Here is a 14,750-nt window from a genome sequence, read left to right as displayed (position 1 = left end):
TTCCCATTCCCTTCCCCTCCCTTCCCTCTGGACATGCCTCTACTGGCTCCTTTCCTCTACTGATGTATTCCAGAGTAGAACATTCCTCTTTTCCTTCACATTTCCCCAAACATATTCATCTTTAAGTGGGAATTAATGTTGGCATATTAATGGTGTTGATGATGTTGGTGGTGGTGATGATGATGATGATGATGATGATGATGGTTTCCCTCACTAGTCACTGGTCCTGCTTCCCCCCCCCCTTTCCCCTCTGGAATATGTTTGGAGGGAAGGGGAGGGGAACTTCTCAAGGGGGAGGGGCATATTCAGGAAGAAGGGGGGGGGAAGGGGAGATAAATCGTACCATCTCCATTCCTGTTCTGCATCTCACCATCACTAATTCATCTGCCTTGCTTCTTAACCTTCATCCCTCACACACACACACACACACACACACACACACACACACACACACACACACACACACACACACACACACACACACACACACACACACACACACACACACACACACACACACACACACACACACACACACACACACACACACACACACACACACACACACACACACACACACACACACACACACACACGTACATACGTCCCCCCCCTTCTCTCTCTCTCAAGCTAACACCAGACCATTCAGCTCAGTCGAGAGAGAGAGATATCCTTATGGGGTTAATCCAGACCCGTCCAGCAACTTCACAGAACGATGGAAGTTGTGTAAAGTGTAACAGAGATACAACAGACGCGTTAAGAGTCACTGGCGGTGGTGGTCTTGTCAGGTTATCAGCACCATTAGTCTAACTTCCACTCAACATGGCTCGCTTATCACATACTCTGGCTTTATCAAACACCGCAGCTTGAGGCGCTTGGGTCTACCTGGTTTACGAGTATTTTGTATGTCCTTGCTCACAACTGGAGAGGGAAGGGGTGTTTTTTCTTCTTCTTCTTCTTCTTCTTCTTCTTCTTATTATTATTATTATTATTATTATTATTATTATTACTACTACTACTGCTACTACTACTACTACTACTACTACTGCTACTGCTGCTGCTGGTACTACTACTACTACTACTACTATTTTTTTTTTTTTATCTGACTCGGGGATAGATTTGACATGTCCGTTTCCTGAAGCCTGGCAGCCCCTTTGCATGTCACCCACCTTATGTCTCAACTTCTGCACTAACACCCACTGTCTTTATGAGGTGAATGCTAGAGCTGTCTTGTTTAGGGTTGACGTGATTAATGGGGATCTCTCTCTCTCTCTCTCTCTCTCTCTCAACCTGACATCCTATCCTAACCTCACTTGACCATACTTAACCAACAAACTAACCTAACTTGAGACTAAGAAAAGAAGTCTTACTTAACCTGGACTTTACATGACACACAAGAGCAGTAGGATTTTCACCTTTTGAGAACAGTAGGATTTTCACCTGTTGATTGCAGTAGGATTTTCACCTGTTGAGTGCAGTAGGATTTTCACCTGTTGAGTGCAGTAGGATTTTCGCATGAGAACAGTAGGATTATCACCTTTCGAGAGCAGTAGGATTTTCACTTTCTGAGAGTAGTAGGATTTTCACCTGTTGAGAACAGCAGGATTTTCACGTTTTAAGCCATGTCCTCCGTTCTTCATTCCACTGTAGATTATGTTTTCCTGTATTCCGCAGTAGCAAACTTCCTGGTGTGAAAGAGTAAGGAGGAAGTGTGCCAAGTGAGAAAGAGGGTAAGAGGGTCGCATTACTGAATCTTAAATCGCGGTGGAAAGCAAACTCATAATTTTTGACGGTCACTTACGGAACGCCTGTGGTTATTGCATATGGGTAGCCTGCATCCCATATTACAAAATGCAGTCAGCAGCCATGTAGGAGGGCCAGATACGTTCTATGTCAAGTACTTCAAAAATCGTCCTACAAATATTGGGGTGTCTCCAGCGTCCCCCACACTATCTTCACACAAGCCCGAGAAAAAAAGTGGGGGAAGATGCCCGCCATTACCCTGCACCCTCCACTTTCGGTGAGATGCTGGCCTTGAACCCAGACTACTCAAAAAAAAAAAAAAAAAAAAGAGAAAAAAAAAAAAGGAGAATGTGTTTGTCCCCGAGTACAAAGTGAGGAACTCCTGGGTCACTCACGATTTATTTACTGTATTTATTTATTTTTTATGTATTGTTTATTTTCAGTCACGGGTTTAGTAGTTTGCCCTTCTTACATGGTTCACCCTCCACCTTTAGAGGGAGGGGACTGAGGGACGTTTGTATAGCCGGGCAGCTCCACCGCCCAGCCATGTCAACGGCACACGTGAAGGCGTACTTCCCCAGCATCAGTACGATCCTAATACCCGTTGACAGCTCTAGGGTCATTAAAACAGACAATTTTTACTCAGCCTCAGTCCTCTCCTAGAATACCACACGCAGTAGTCAGTGTTACATCCAGATCCCCAGTTGTACGGCCGGGTGAAGAAGGACAAGGGAAAACAAACTGTGTCCACGAGCCCGACCGGCGTGCTCTCACCGGACACATTGACAGCCGCCGTGGGAAACCTGCCACACTAGGGGATTAGTCTTTTCTCCTCACTCTTCCTTCTTTTTCATTTCTTTTCTTTTTTCTCTTTCGTTTCATTCTTTCATACCCCACACTTCTTTTTTCACCTCGCTTTTTTCACTTCAAACTTTTCTTACCTCACCTTTTCGACTCACTTTTTTGCACCTCACTTTTCTCACCTCACTCCTTTTCACATGATACAGTTTCTTTTTGCCTAACACATCTTTTTCCATTTCTTGCATTTTCTTTTTGCCCAACACATCTTTTTCCAGTTCTTTCACTTTTTTTTTTTCTTTCTTACCTAACACATTTTCACACCACACTCTTCCACTTCACATTTTTAGCTCACACTTTTTTTTTCATGTCATACTTCAGCTCACCCCACACTTCTTCGCTTCACATTTTGTCACTTACACTTCTTTTTCACCTCACACTTCAACACACCACACTTTTCTACTTCCCTTTTTTTTACCTCATTTCATTTCATCTCACACTTCCTTCAACTCCACATTTTTCCTTATCACATTTTTTAGCTCACACTTTTCACATCATACTTTTCCACTTCATATTTTTTTTTTACATGACACTTCTTTTTACCTCACACTTCTCGAGTTGACCTTTTGATCTTCCCACGTCCGTTCGGGAGGAAATAATAAGGAAATAATTTAGTCTGCCATTCACACAGCCCTCCATTGGTCCTCGTATTTTTTGCTCCATTTACCAAAGCTTACCATTTTCTCACCATCTTCCCACCATTTTCACACCATTCGTCTTCACTGCTTCCTTTAACCCATTCACTACGATGATTTATACTGGCTACTGAAAGGCCGTTCTGTTTAGCTTAGAAATTAAAAGAAAAATCCCCAGTAATCCTCTGTTTGATTTCTGTTACCTCCAGTCGTTTACATTCACCTTAAAAGAAAGTTATCTTGTTTTCTGAGGGGTTTCTGATAGTCTCCAGTAATTCTTTAAAGACGTGAGATCCAATATTACATTCTTACTATCGTCAAGTATTTTGCTTCTGTTATTATTGCTAGACTGTTTATAATAGACTGGAGAGGTTTATGAGAGAGGTGTGTGAGCTGGGAGCAGGGTGGTGAAATGGTGGGGGACTGGGCGACATGGAGGCGATTTGTTTGTGGCCACCCCTTACGGGATTGAGGCGTCTGGCAATAAATAGATGGACGATTTTGATATAGCTAAGTTTGGGAGTGGTCTTTTTCCGTGTAAGGGTTAACCAGTATTTCGTGTACATTATTACTCCAACGAAAAGGGTGGGTTGGTTTAGGTAGTGATAAACAGTTCCATGTTACTCCCATTGAAGTGTTAGGGCCAGAGATTTGATTTCCGTAGCCCAGGACAATGACGGATCCCAAACCAGCTTTCGAGGTAGCATGACCGAATGAGTAAGTTTGTTGACCATATTACCTACGTCGCGCCATGAAACCGTCGACGGGCGCCAAGAGGCCTGATGGAGAGAGAGAGAGAGAGAGAGAGATGAGAGCCTGATGGACGATAAGGATATGACAGGAAAATATATCCTGTGGAATTGGATGGTTTAGGGTTAGTAGCTTGATTGCATTGACGATAGCTATACTTTAAAATATACCCCCAAATGAAAGTGTCAGAGGAGTAACGGAATTAGCGTCAGGGACAAAGAAATGTGTAGAATGATATGGAATTTTGTGTGTGTGTGTGTGTGTGTGTGTGTGTGTGTGTGTGTGTGTTGGGGGGGGACCATGAAAGTATCCCCTGTGAAAATCAGTGTTGTTGGGTTAATGATTTGAGTAAAGTATAGGTTGTATTCAAAAATCTTCTCCAAGAACAGAAATAAGCTTGCTTTGCTCTAGTATGACTGGATGAGACGCTGGCAAAAACAACTATACTGCATTTACTTTAACCTGGCAATGATCCCTAACCCTTCCACCTCAGTAACAGGCCAGGTGTAGTCAGGTTGGAGGGTTGATTTGGCTGTACCGATTTTACTCTAACTTGGCCCAGATTTTCGTACCTTTGCAGCTTATTTCACATATCTCAGTGGCAAAAAAAAAAAAAAATAACTACGGCCCTATGTCCTTACTATAGCACTTCCTCGTGACTAGCATCATATTCTAGTGGTGATCTCTTGTTAAAACTGAGCATTAGAGGTGTAAAGATGACAATTTTAGACCAAGTTAGAGTAAAAAGAGTATAGTAATCAAGGAGACTCATACCTACTTCATAACTAAGACTCAACGTACTATATGCAATCATGTCCTGCTATTAACATGTAATTTGTGGGATTGGTACAGTTCCCTCAGATGAAAACAAAGACCTACTCGCTTCTTGGGCTGGAATCCATGCGTGTGATAGGACCTGGGTTGTATCTCATTGACCCTGATGGACTTTTATGCTAGCGGGGGACATGATAACCTTTTACTGTGTGTATTCTTCACACTTTAGCAAGGGGGTAGGTGGTGTGTGTGGTGGTGTCGTGGGTGCATTAGCGGTGTGTGTGTGTGTGTGTGTGTGTGTGTGTGTGTGTGTGTGTGTGTGTGTGTGTGTGTCTGCAGGTGGGGGCTTTTAAAGTGCACGTACCCATTACCATAAAGAGGGGTGTGTGTCAGGCGTGAATTACTGCTGGCGGCGGCTCGTTACCCCGGCCTTGCAGGTGTTGTGATACGCTGTTAACCCCTTCAAGCCCATGACGTAATTTATTTTAATTCTCAGACGAATTTTATTAAGTTTTTGGGGGGACTTTCCGAACTGGGGATGTTAGACACAGCCTCCGTTTCCCTCGCATAGTAATTTTTTGCACCCAGAGATTAAGAGAGACTGTCATTAGCGAGCAGTATATTACATTCATAAAAAAAAAAAATGCTGATGTTCGATAGGACCAAATGGCACTATGCAGTATCATCCTCTTTGGTACCTTTAATGTGCACAATTTTTTTTTCTCTTTAATCATGTGTACGATACAATCATCCTAAGGGGCGGACGTGCTGGGGCTGTCATTTTGGAAACTATCTTGAAGTGCCGTGCCTGGTGTGGTTGTCGTAGTGTCTGTAGGTAATAAGGTACTGTTACAAGGGACAAAAAAAGAGCGCCAACAACCCTCTACCGGTATTGTATTTACGCTCATTTTCCATTCCTCCCTGAACGTAAGAAAAAAAATCCTTATCATATTTTCTCCTGTGTACCTCGTTTGGATATCTGTGCCATATACATGTTTTTCTTGTACGCCTTACATTGTCACAGCCAGGGTTTTCGTAGGCCTTGTTCGCAGCCAGCAGGGAAGCGTCGAAGAATATTTGATGGTGATGATACGTCCCTCTCTACTATAAATTATGTCCACTGGTTGATACACTGGTGTCACGACAAAGGGTATTGACAAAAGGTATTGGATGTGTGTGTGTGTGTGTGTGTGTGAGAGAGAGAGAGAGAGAGGATTAAGACTAGGTGGCATAGTATGACTACAGAACTATAATATGCCTGTGATAGAAACGGGGATAGCTATATTGGACGAGTCTTTTGAAAATTATGGATGGTTAAATAGGTTCACCTAGTGTCATTACGGGCTCAGGTGCATTTGAAACTGAGCCATGCATCATAAATAACGCGAAATGATGTGGGTACTTTTTAAGCTCTTGTGCGTCCACACTTGTGCATAAATCGTCCTCACCCATCAATTTCTGGACTCTCTAGCGCCGTGACAGTGGCTGCTGCATTTACGATAAGTTTGGACGTTTAGGATCTAGTTAGTCAGCTGAATAATTTCGTCTGGTGTTATCGTATCCTTAAATTGGGAAAGAGGTGTGAATTCATGCCGCCGCAGCTTCTGTTATACGTCGTTAACACAGCTTAGTGATATACCCTTTTTACTTTAACTTGGCCTATAGTTGCTTTCTCTCCAACCTTGTAGCTGAGTTGTAGCAATAGATTAACACTGCAGTATGATGCTAGCGACGAAAAAGTTACATGGGAAGACTCGAGAGCCGTTGCATTGTAATTTTCTGCCACTGAGCTGAGCGAAAGAAGCTGCGAAAAGACGAAGAGATGGGCCTGGTTAAGGGGAAAAGAGTATAATTTTATTTTCCATGTGGCTACGTTAGGGAAGTTATGGCTGATCTTTTATTTTTTAATGGGAAACAGAGTCGTATTCCGAGTGGATTTGGGAATATCATAACACCTCTGTGATTTCGTAACTCCTCTTCCATAGCAGTTTACACATCACATTACGTCTCATTATACTCTCGTACGAAATGGATGCAGGTGTGTGGGATTTTACTGGAAGGGTCCTTAGCGTACCGCTCTCCACCTATTGGCTTATAGTCTCGAATCTCTTTAAGTCTTTATTCTGGAGTCCCCCCTTTATTACCTTTTGAAAATGCCCAGTTTTGTTGTTTTGGGAGGATCATGGGCATCAGTGGTTTAAAAAAATATATAGCGTTCTAGTCAGTGTAGGCAATTTAATATGCAAAGTAAATCGCCAGGAAAGATGTGTTACTAAACCTGCTATGCCACGTAGAGAACGGGCTTTGTGAGAGTCTGGCCAGAAAACTGAGAAATAAATAATGCACCAAAGAGAGTACTTGTGAGAGGTTATGTGAGTAGGGTGAGACGGGTGGGGTGGGTGTTGGGTTCTCACAGCGGCGGTGGTGATGCTGAGAGCTACACTGGAGATACACACTAATGATAACACTCACTAGGCGTCAGTGTGTGTGTGTGTACTGTAACTTTAAAAATCTCTTTCCAACACGCAGTAGATAAAAGATATAAATGTATTCTTAAAATAGATAAACAAATAATTAAATAAATACATACTGATGCAAAACAGAGGAGAGTTACAGTGTGTGAAACAGCTCTATAAACAGGTTAGAGTGTTTTCAAGTAAACAGAGATAGAAAAGACATTATTTTTATGCATCAGACGGTTTTCACAGTTTATATGTGATACAACAAGGCACATACTGTGTGTTTTTCTTGCAAATTATTTAACTGTGTTTCTAAGTGTATATTTATCCGAGAGAGAGAGAGAGAGAGAGTGTGTGTGTGTGTGCGTGTGTGTGTGTGTGTGCGTGTGTGTGTGTGTGTGTGTGTGTGTGTGTGTGTGTGTGTGTGTGTGTGTGTGTGTGTGTGTGTGTGTGTGTGTGTGTTGGGTTCAGCAGGGGGTGTAAGCAGACTTGTCACTACCCGAGAACACTGTGTTGTCTTGTAAATTGGAGGGTTACAAGGCGAGGCTCCTAGTGTCTCTTCAGTGTTGCCGCTTCTATAGGAAAAAAATAGAGGGGAAGATCGTGCATTTAAACTGCCATTCAGACGAGGCTGGCCGCGTTGGGTTCCCAGAGGCCGTGTTATTGTGGCGGACAGGAAGTTAGGCTCTTAAGGTTTTATAATAACAGAAGAGTTGACCCGCCATCGGTAAACCCTGAGCTGCCGAAGGTCTGGGAAAGGGAGGGGTGAGCAAGGGGGAGGGATGAGGAGGGGAAGTTAAGAGGGGGAATGGGGAGGGGAAGATAAGGGAAGGGATGAGGAGGGGAAGATAAGAGGAGAGTTGAGGGGGAGAGATAAAATGGGGAATGAAGGAAATGGGAAGGGATGTGCAAGTGGAGGGAGGGGGTGGTTGAGGAGGGGAAGATAAGAGGACGGATGAGGAGGGGGATATAAAGGAGGGATGAAGGGAACGTGGGGGGGGATGTACAAGTGGGGGTTAGTTGAGGAGGGGAAGGTAAGAGGAGGAATGGGTGGGGGTGAGATAAAAGGAAGGATAAAAGGAATAAGATCGGGGGTGGAGGGTAAAGGAAGGGAAGGAAGGTGTGAACAAGAGAGGATAGGGGAGGGGAGGACGAGAAAGAGGGAAAGGGAATAGGAAGGAGGGGAAGGGAAAGAAAAGGAGAGGGGAAGAAGGAGGGGAAGTGGTAGGAATGTGAAGAGACGGGAAGGGAAGGTAAAGAACGGAAGTTGAGAGGAAAACAGACGCGGAGGAAGAAGACACCATGGAAATGAGAGAGAGAGAGAGGGAGGGCGGGTGGAGGTGCTGGGAACGGGAACAGGAGAATAAGGAAAGAGGAGAGCACGGGGGAGGGGGGGGGGTAAAAGAGAGAGTGAGAGACAGAAGAAAAGATAGGCTAGGAAATGGAAGGGTGGGTTTAAAGCTATGTGAACCGGTGAGGGTAGAGGAAGGGAATGACGAGGAAACAGAAATGGACTTAGAAGGAACTAGGATAATCTTAGAGTCTTGAAAAAGAATAGATTATGGTTCTTTTACCTTACCCTGGCCTGGATTTTCGTCCTTTTGTGGCTTATTTCACATGACTCGGTGATAGAAAATTTAGCGCTACGGTTCCAAATGGCAGTTTTCGAGAGTAGCATTATATTCTAGTTTCAGGTTTAATGTGACAGCTCAGTATTTAGAACTGAGAGATAGTTAAAGCGATAAGAGTATACAGTAGATAAAATGGGGAATAGAGAAGCTTTTGCGGTAAGAAAGGGGAGAAATGATGCATGGACGAGACCAGATTAGCACCTTCTCCTAGGCAATATCTGAAGGCAAAGAAACATTAAGTCTTTTAGTTGTGTGTGTGTGTGTGTGTGTGTGTGTGTGTGTGTGTGTGTGTGTGTGTGTGTGTGTGTGTGTGTGTGTGTGTGTTATAGCCATCCAGTAAATCCTGGTTAGTTTGTCTGTGTCCGGAGCTGTGTTGACTTCCCAGGGTGAAATTAGATAGGGTTCGGGAAGGGAGGAGTTGCAAGGGTGGGAATGGGAGTGGTGTGGACGTGGAGGCAGGGTAAGGCTGGGTGAAGGGTGGGGAAGGGTGGCGCGACGTTGGGTGGATGTATCCGGGTGGGGGAGAGTGTGGTGGTGTGGAGGTTGGATGTTGATGGGATTAGGCTGAGGATAAATATAGGGGGAGGTGAAGGTAAGATATGTGGTGAGGATAGAGTAGGATAGAATTGCATGGGTATGTATGGGTGGAGATTGTGGTGGAGTGCAGACAGGGTGGTTGTGGAGGTAGGATGTGGATATGCTGAAAATGGGTGGGTTGTTGGGTGGGAGTGGGTGGAAGAGATTGTGGTTGTGTGGTGGTCGGGTGGTGGTGGAGATAGGATGAGAGAGATTGCTGTGGTGTGGAAATGGGTGGTGGTGATGGAACTAGTGTGATGCCCGGTGGAGGAAGGAAGTGGGGATGTGGTGATGGAGTTAATTGTGCTGGTGTGGAAGTGGAGATAGTTTGGATGTGGCTGAGTGTGAGTGGAGAAGGGGGGATGGAGATGTGTTGATGTGGGTTGATTGTGATGGTGGGGTGGAGAGAGGCACGATGAAGAAGAATGAAGATGGAGGTGGAGGGGTGGCCAGACAAGGTGAAGTGACGCAGAATGATGCATATTGGAGTGTGACAAGGGTGAGGTGAAGAATGGTAGATGAGACAGGATGCTAAAGGAGTGGAATTGAAGGATAGGGTGGGGCAGAGTGAGATGAGAGAGAGAGTGGTAGTGGACAGAATGGGTTGAGAAAGTGTGAAGTGAGACAGAGTGAGACAGTATTGGGTGAGAGATCCTAGAGTGAGTTGGCTGGAAGAGAACTGGATACGCAAGGGTGAAATATCATCACCCTCATAAAGAAACTGCCTAAGTTATTTTTCGGCGATTTCTGGATTTTTGCCTAAATTCATCAACACGTGACGCACCTATTGGTATAGCTGCCTTTGCCAGGTCTAGGGTGTGAGTGGTCTAACATGCGCCTCAAGTTTCTGCCTAAGTCATTGAAAATTAAGACAATGAGACAGTTCTTTTTCGATTTCCCGAAAAGTAGAATAAATGACTTAGGCAGTTTCTTTATGAGGGTGACGATATGGAGAGTGGTATGAAAGGATGTAAGGCAAGACAGATGGTTTAGGATAACATGGAGTGATAGGTACCGTATGATAAAGTAGGGTGGAATGAAAGTTGAGACAGAGTGGGGTGAGGTAAGGTGGCAGGGATGGGGTGAGGCAGGGTGGAATGAAAGTTGAGACAGAGTGGGTTGAGGTAGGGCGGCAGGGATGGGGTGAGGCAGGGTGGAATGAGAGTGAAGACGAGAGGCAACGTGGGTGAACTAGAATGGGGTGAGGGAGGTTAGGGTAAGGCAGGTTGGAATGAAAAAAGGAGAAACAAAGTGCGGTGAGGCAGGGCGGGGTGTGACAGAGCAGAGTGGGGAAAGGCAGGGCGGGGTGTGACAGAGCAGGGTGGAATAAGAGAAGACGAGACAGTGGGGCGAGGCAGGGCGGGGGAGAGGCAGCAAAACAACACCCCAGGAACCTAGAGCCACTACCACACCAGAATCACTGCCTGATCTAAATTCCTGATGAGTGCCAAAGAGAAACAGGTGAAACTGGACAGGGAGAGGATGGACGAGGTTGGGTGAGGCAGGGCGAGGTTGGGCGAGGCAGGGCGAGGTGGGGTGAGGCAGGGCCAGGTGGGGTGAGGCAGGCTGCGGAAGGTAAGGTGGGAAGGGGGAGCGGAGTGACGTAGGATAGATTGATAGAAAATAGATAAGTTTGGTGCGACAGGGCAGGGTAAGACAGGCCTTGACAGAATGAAGCAGGGCGGGGTGAGTTGAGACGGGGAAGGACTGGGTAAGGCAGGATGGAATTAGAGAAGAGAAATATGTGGGATGCGACAAGGCAGGGAGGTGGGGTAAGGGAGGGTCGGGTGGGGTGAGGCAGGGTGAGGTAGGGTGGGGTGCGGCAAGGTGGGGTGAGGCAGCAACAGCAACCCCGGACAACTGTACTAGCGGCCACCACCACAACAAGATCCGTATTTATAAAGGATGTCAGCCAGTTCGGTAAACGAGTCTCCACACCAGAGAATTATCAGAATAAATTAGTTTTTTTTTTTTTTTTTTTTTTTTTTTTTTGACTGCGAAGTGTTTGGTAGCTGTACAAATGAAGATGACAGTATCTATCTATCTCTGTATCTATCTATCTATCTACTAAAGTCTTATATACACTGAGGGCCGTATTTCAAGTGGCTGTGGAGATTTCGTTGCACCTCTCCCTTAGCGATTTATTTTGCATGTTAAGCCGTGCCATTCTCTTGCACATTAATTTCCTTTTAATTCGAACGTGCACCTGAAACTTCTCATGCATGATATTCGTTTTGATATCGACATAATTTGCATCAGTAACATGTACGAGGATATTGCGGTGTAATATGCAGAATAAATAGCTAAAGAAGAAACGTTACGAATCCCTTACTGCTTACAATACTGCCCATAAGAATGTTTGTGAATTTGGCCAGAGATCGCCTCTCAATCTAAATTCTCGATGAGTCTCAGAGGGAAACAGGTTCTTGTAATCTGTTCTCTACGTGGCGCCTTGAGAGAGAGAGAAAGAGAGAGAGAGAGAGAGAGAGGATGGAATGGAGATAAAGGGGAAGTGAGAATCAGGATGAGGGCGGAAGAAGATCTAGGAGGGAGGGGGGCAGAAGAGAATGAGGAAGGGAGAATCAGGGTGAAGGAGAGAGAAATAAGGTATGAAAAAAAAGAGTAGGAGTAAATGTGGAAGGGAGAGGGGGCCAGGGATAGTGAGAGAGTGGATGAAGGATAGGAAGAGGGGAAGGAGAGGAGAGAAGGATGGAGAACTAGGGTGAGTGAGGGTGAAGAGAAAGGTAACGGATAGAGCTATAGGGCAAGAGAGGGGAAGCTGGGAGAACGGGAGAGGGAGAGGTTCAGGGGGTGTTAGAGTGAGCTTTAGGGAGGGTGAAGGTCAGGGGGATTGGGGGTGTGGGTGACAGGGAGGGTGAGGAAGGAAGAATAAGGGTGAGAGAGGAATAGCTGGGGTAATAGAGAAGAATTAAAGTAAAGGGGAAGGGAGAGAGGCAGTTTGAGAGTGAGGGTCACGAAGAGTGAGTGTGGGTGAGAGAGAGGGAGGGGTTGAGAAGGGAGAATCAGGGTGAGGGAGGGGAAACAGGAGAGACTAATACATTTGTCCATGATGATTAGATAGTCAAGAACTGGAGAGGTGAGGTGTAGAGAGAAGTGTTTAGGAGGCCCACATATGTTGATATAATGGATGATGCAAGGATTTTACTGAGGAAGTACATTTAGTTGTAATTAAAGGTGGCAACCAACTCACTCTTCACTCAGTTCAGTAAAGCAATATAAATTAGTGCTTTCTCTTGATAAAACGGCGTGCTGTCGGTTCGTCGGTGCTTTTGAATAGACTGGTGGTGCCATTGTGAGGTTCAGTGAGGTTAACCTAACATTGGCTTTGTCTGTCGTTTCTCATGTCATTCAGCTTCACAGTATCAGAATCTGTCTCATCTTTAGCTCTGGTGGTGTAATCCAGCTAACGGCTGACGATTTATTTCAGTTGAGTCATAGGAAGCTAAGGGTATAAGCACAGAGAGAGAAGAATGTCCGCAGCCTACCGGTTGGTTCATACGAGGCAGCTCCTAAAGGCATGACAACACTTCCATTTTCACCTTAATTTTGTCCAGGTTTTCGTCCTTTTACGGCCTATTTCATGTAGCACAGTGACAGGAAAAAACAGTGCTACGGCTCTACATTCATTTCTGAGCGTTTCTTCCTGACTAGTACCATATTCTACTGTTAATCTTTCGTTACAACTCAACGTTCACGATGGAGAAAAGACAATTTTAGGCCAAGTTAGAGTAAAAAAGTACGAGAATAGGGCAACTCTAACCAAGTAGGCTCAATCCTCTTACTGACTATCTGTAGTGACACAAAATCGCCTTCATTGGGTGAGCTTACTGGTGCTTGTCTCGCCGGGGCTGTATCTGCCTTGTTTTCGGGGTTGGCAGCCAAAACATCCCCTCAGAGGACATTACTCTAGACCAAACTCGGAGTATCAACTGTTAATCCTCAGTGGTTGCATGTGTACAATGTTTGGTTAAAAACGTTTGTTAGGATTCAGGGTTCTGTTACATCCATCCATCCATACATACATACATACACACATACATACGTACATACATACATACTTTACATACATACAAACTCAGCGTCAATCGAATAGTTGATAAAGAATGTCCTGGGGCATTAAGGGTTAAGGGAGACTAAGGCGTGAGGTTAAGGGTGAATCAGATAAAGGCAGGTTGAGGGTGAGGGTGAGGCAGGGCGAGGCAGGGCCAGTAGTGTGGCCACCACCTTATAATGGCAGTCACGTCCCCAGGCACTACTCTTGCCCGGACCAACTGTCGCCGACCTTCATATTGCGCTGCACAATTTTACTTTTTGTTTTAATATATCAAGAGAAATATTGTGTGGTTAACCCCCTCATGGTCGGGACACCTCTGCTCTTTTGTCTCTTTATTTTTGTTTTTATTAGTTCGAGAAGCATACTGTGATTAACCTTTTATGGTCGGGGCAACTCTGTATTCTCTTCCTTCTAATCTAGACGATTTTATTCAGCTGAGTCGTGCGAACTTGAGAGTTATAACTTTTGTAAAATTGCCGCCTCCAAAGAAATCAGAGAGAAAAAATGAAAAGAGAAATAAATTCAAGATCCTATCATTTCGAGATGCCTGGACACATGGCGTTGAAGATAATGGATGTTGTAGGGTGTGGGAAAACAAGACTCACCGTAAGAGAGTTTTCTAAATGGGGAGTTAGCTGTAGCCATCATTAACCCCGTCGCCGTAAGATATCCTAAACTGTATCAGATCGTCATTTTGGAGGCCAGAAAATAAATAATAATGATGCTGTCTACTTGAACTGGTTAGGAATAGCTACCCAAGACTGTACCTTCTGTGAGTTAGGTGGTGACGATGTAAACAGACTTACATAGAAGGGGGACCGTCTTGTACAAATGACCTTAGAATTGGGAGGGAATGATTAACCTGCTTCATTGGTTCCTGGGGGGGGGGGAGGCATAGTGTGGTTCTCGAGGTACTATGAGGTAATTTTGATTGGGTAACAAATTTTCTAATTCTTTCCAGAGACAAAAATTTCCCATAGGAATCCGTTTTCTGTCAACCATATCGTAGAGAACATACCCTAAGGCAAAGCATTATCAATTCCTAGCATTTAGAAGCGATTCCTTTACTAATAACATTCGGAGAGAGGATCTTGACGGAGATTTTCTTGAGATTTTGTTGTTACTCAGTCACCAGCGTATGGGCTATCTGGGTGCGTCTGCAGTTCTAGTGTCCATATCTTCCACGTAAAGTGCAAAGGATGTTGAATGTCACATCGATGCAGTGTATGTGTTTCATATTAAGATAACC

This window comes from Coenobita brevimanus, chromosome 46 (genome assembly GCF_032717465.1).
Source record: "Coenobita brevimanus isolate Jiangsu-jjx chromosome 46, ASM3271746v2, whole genome shotgun sequence".
Lineage (NCBI taxonomy): Eukaryota > Metazoa > Arthropoda > Malacostraca > Decapoda > Coenobitidae > Coenobita > Coenobita brevimanus.
Note: the sequence above shows the minus strand (reverse complement) of the source record.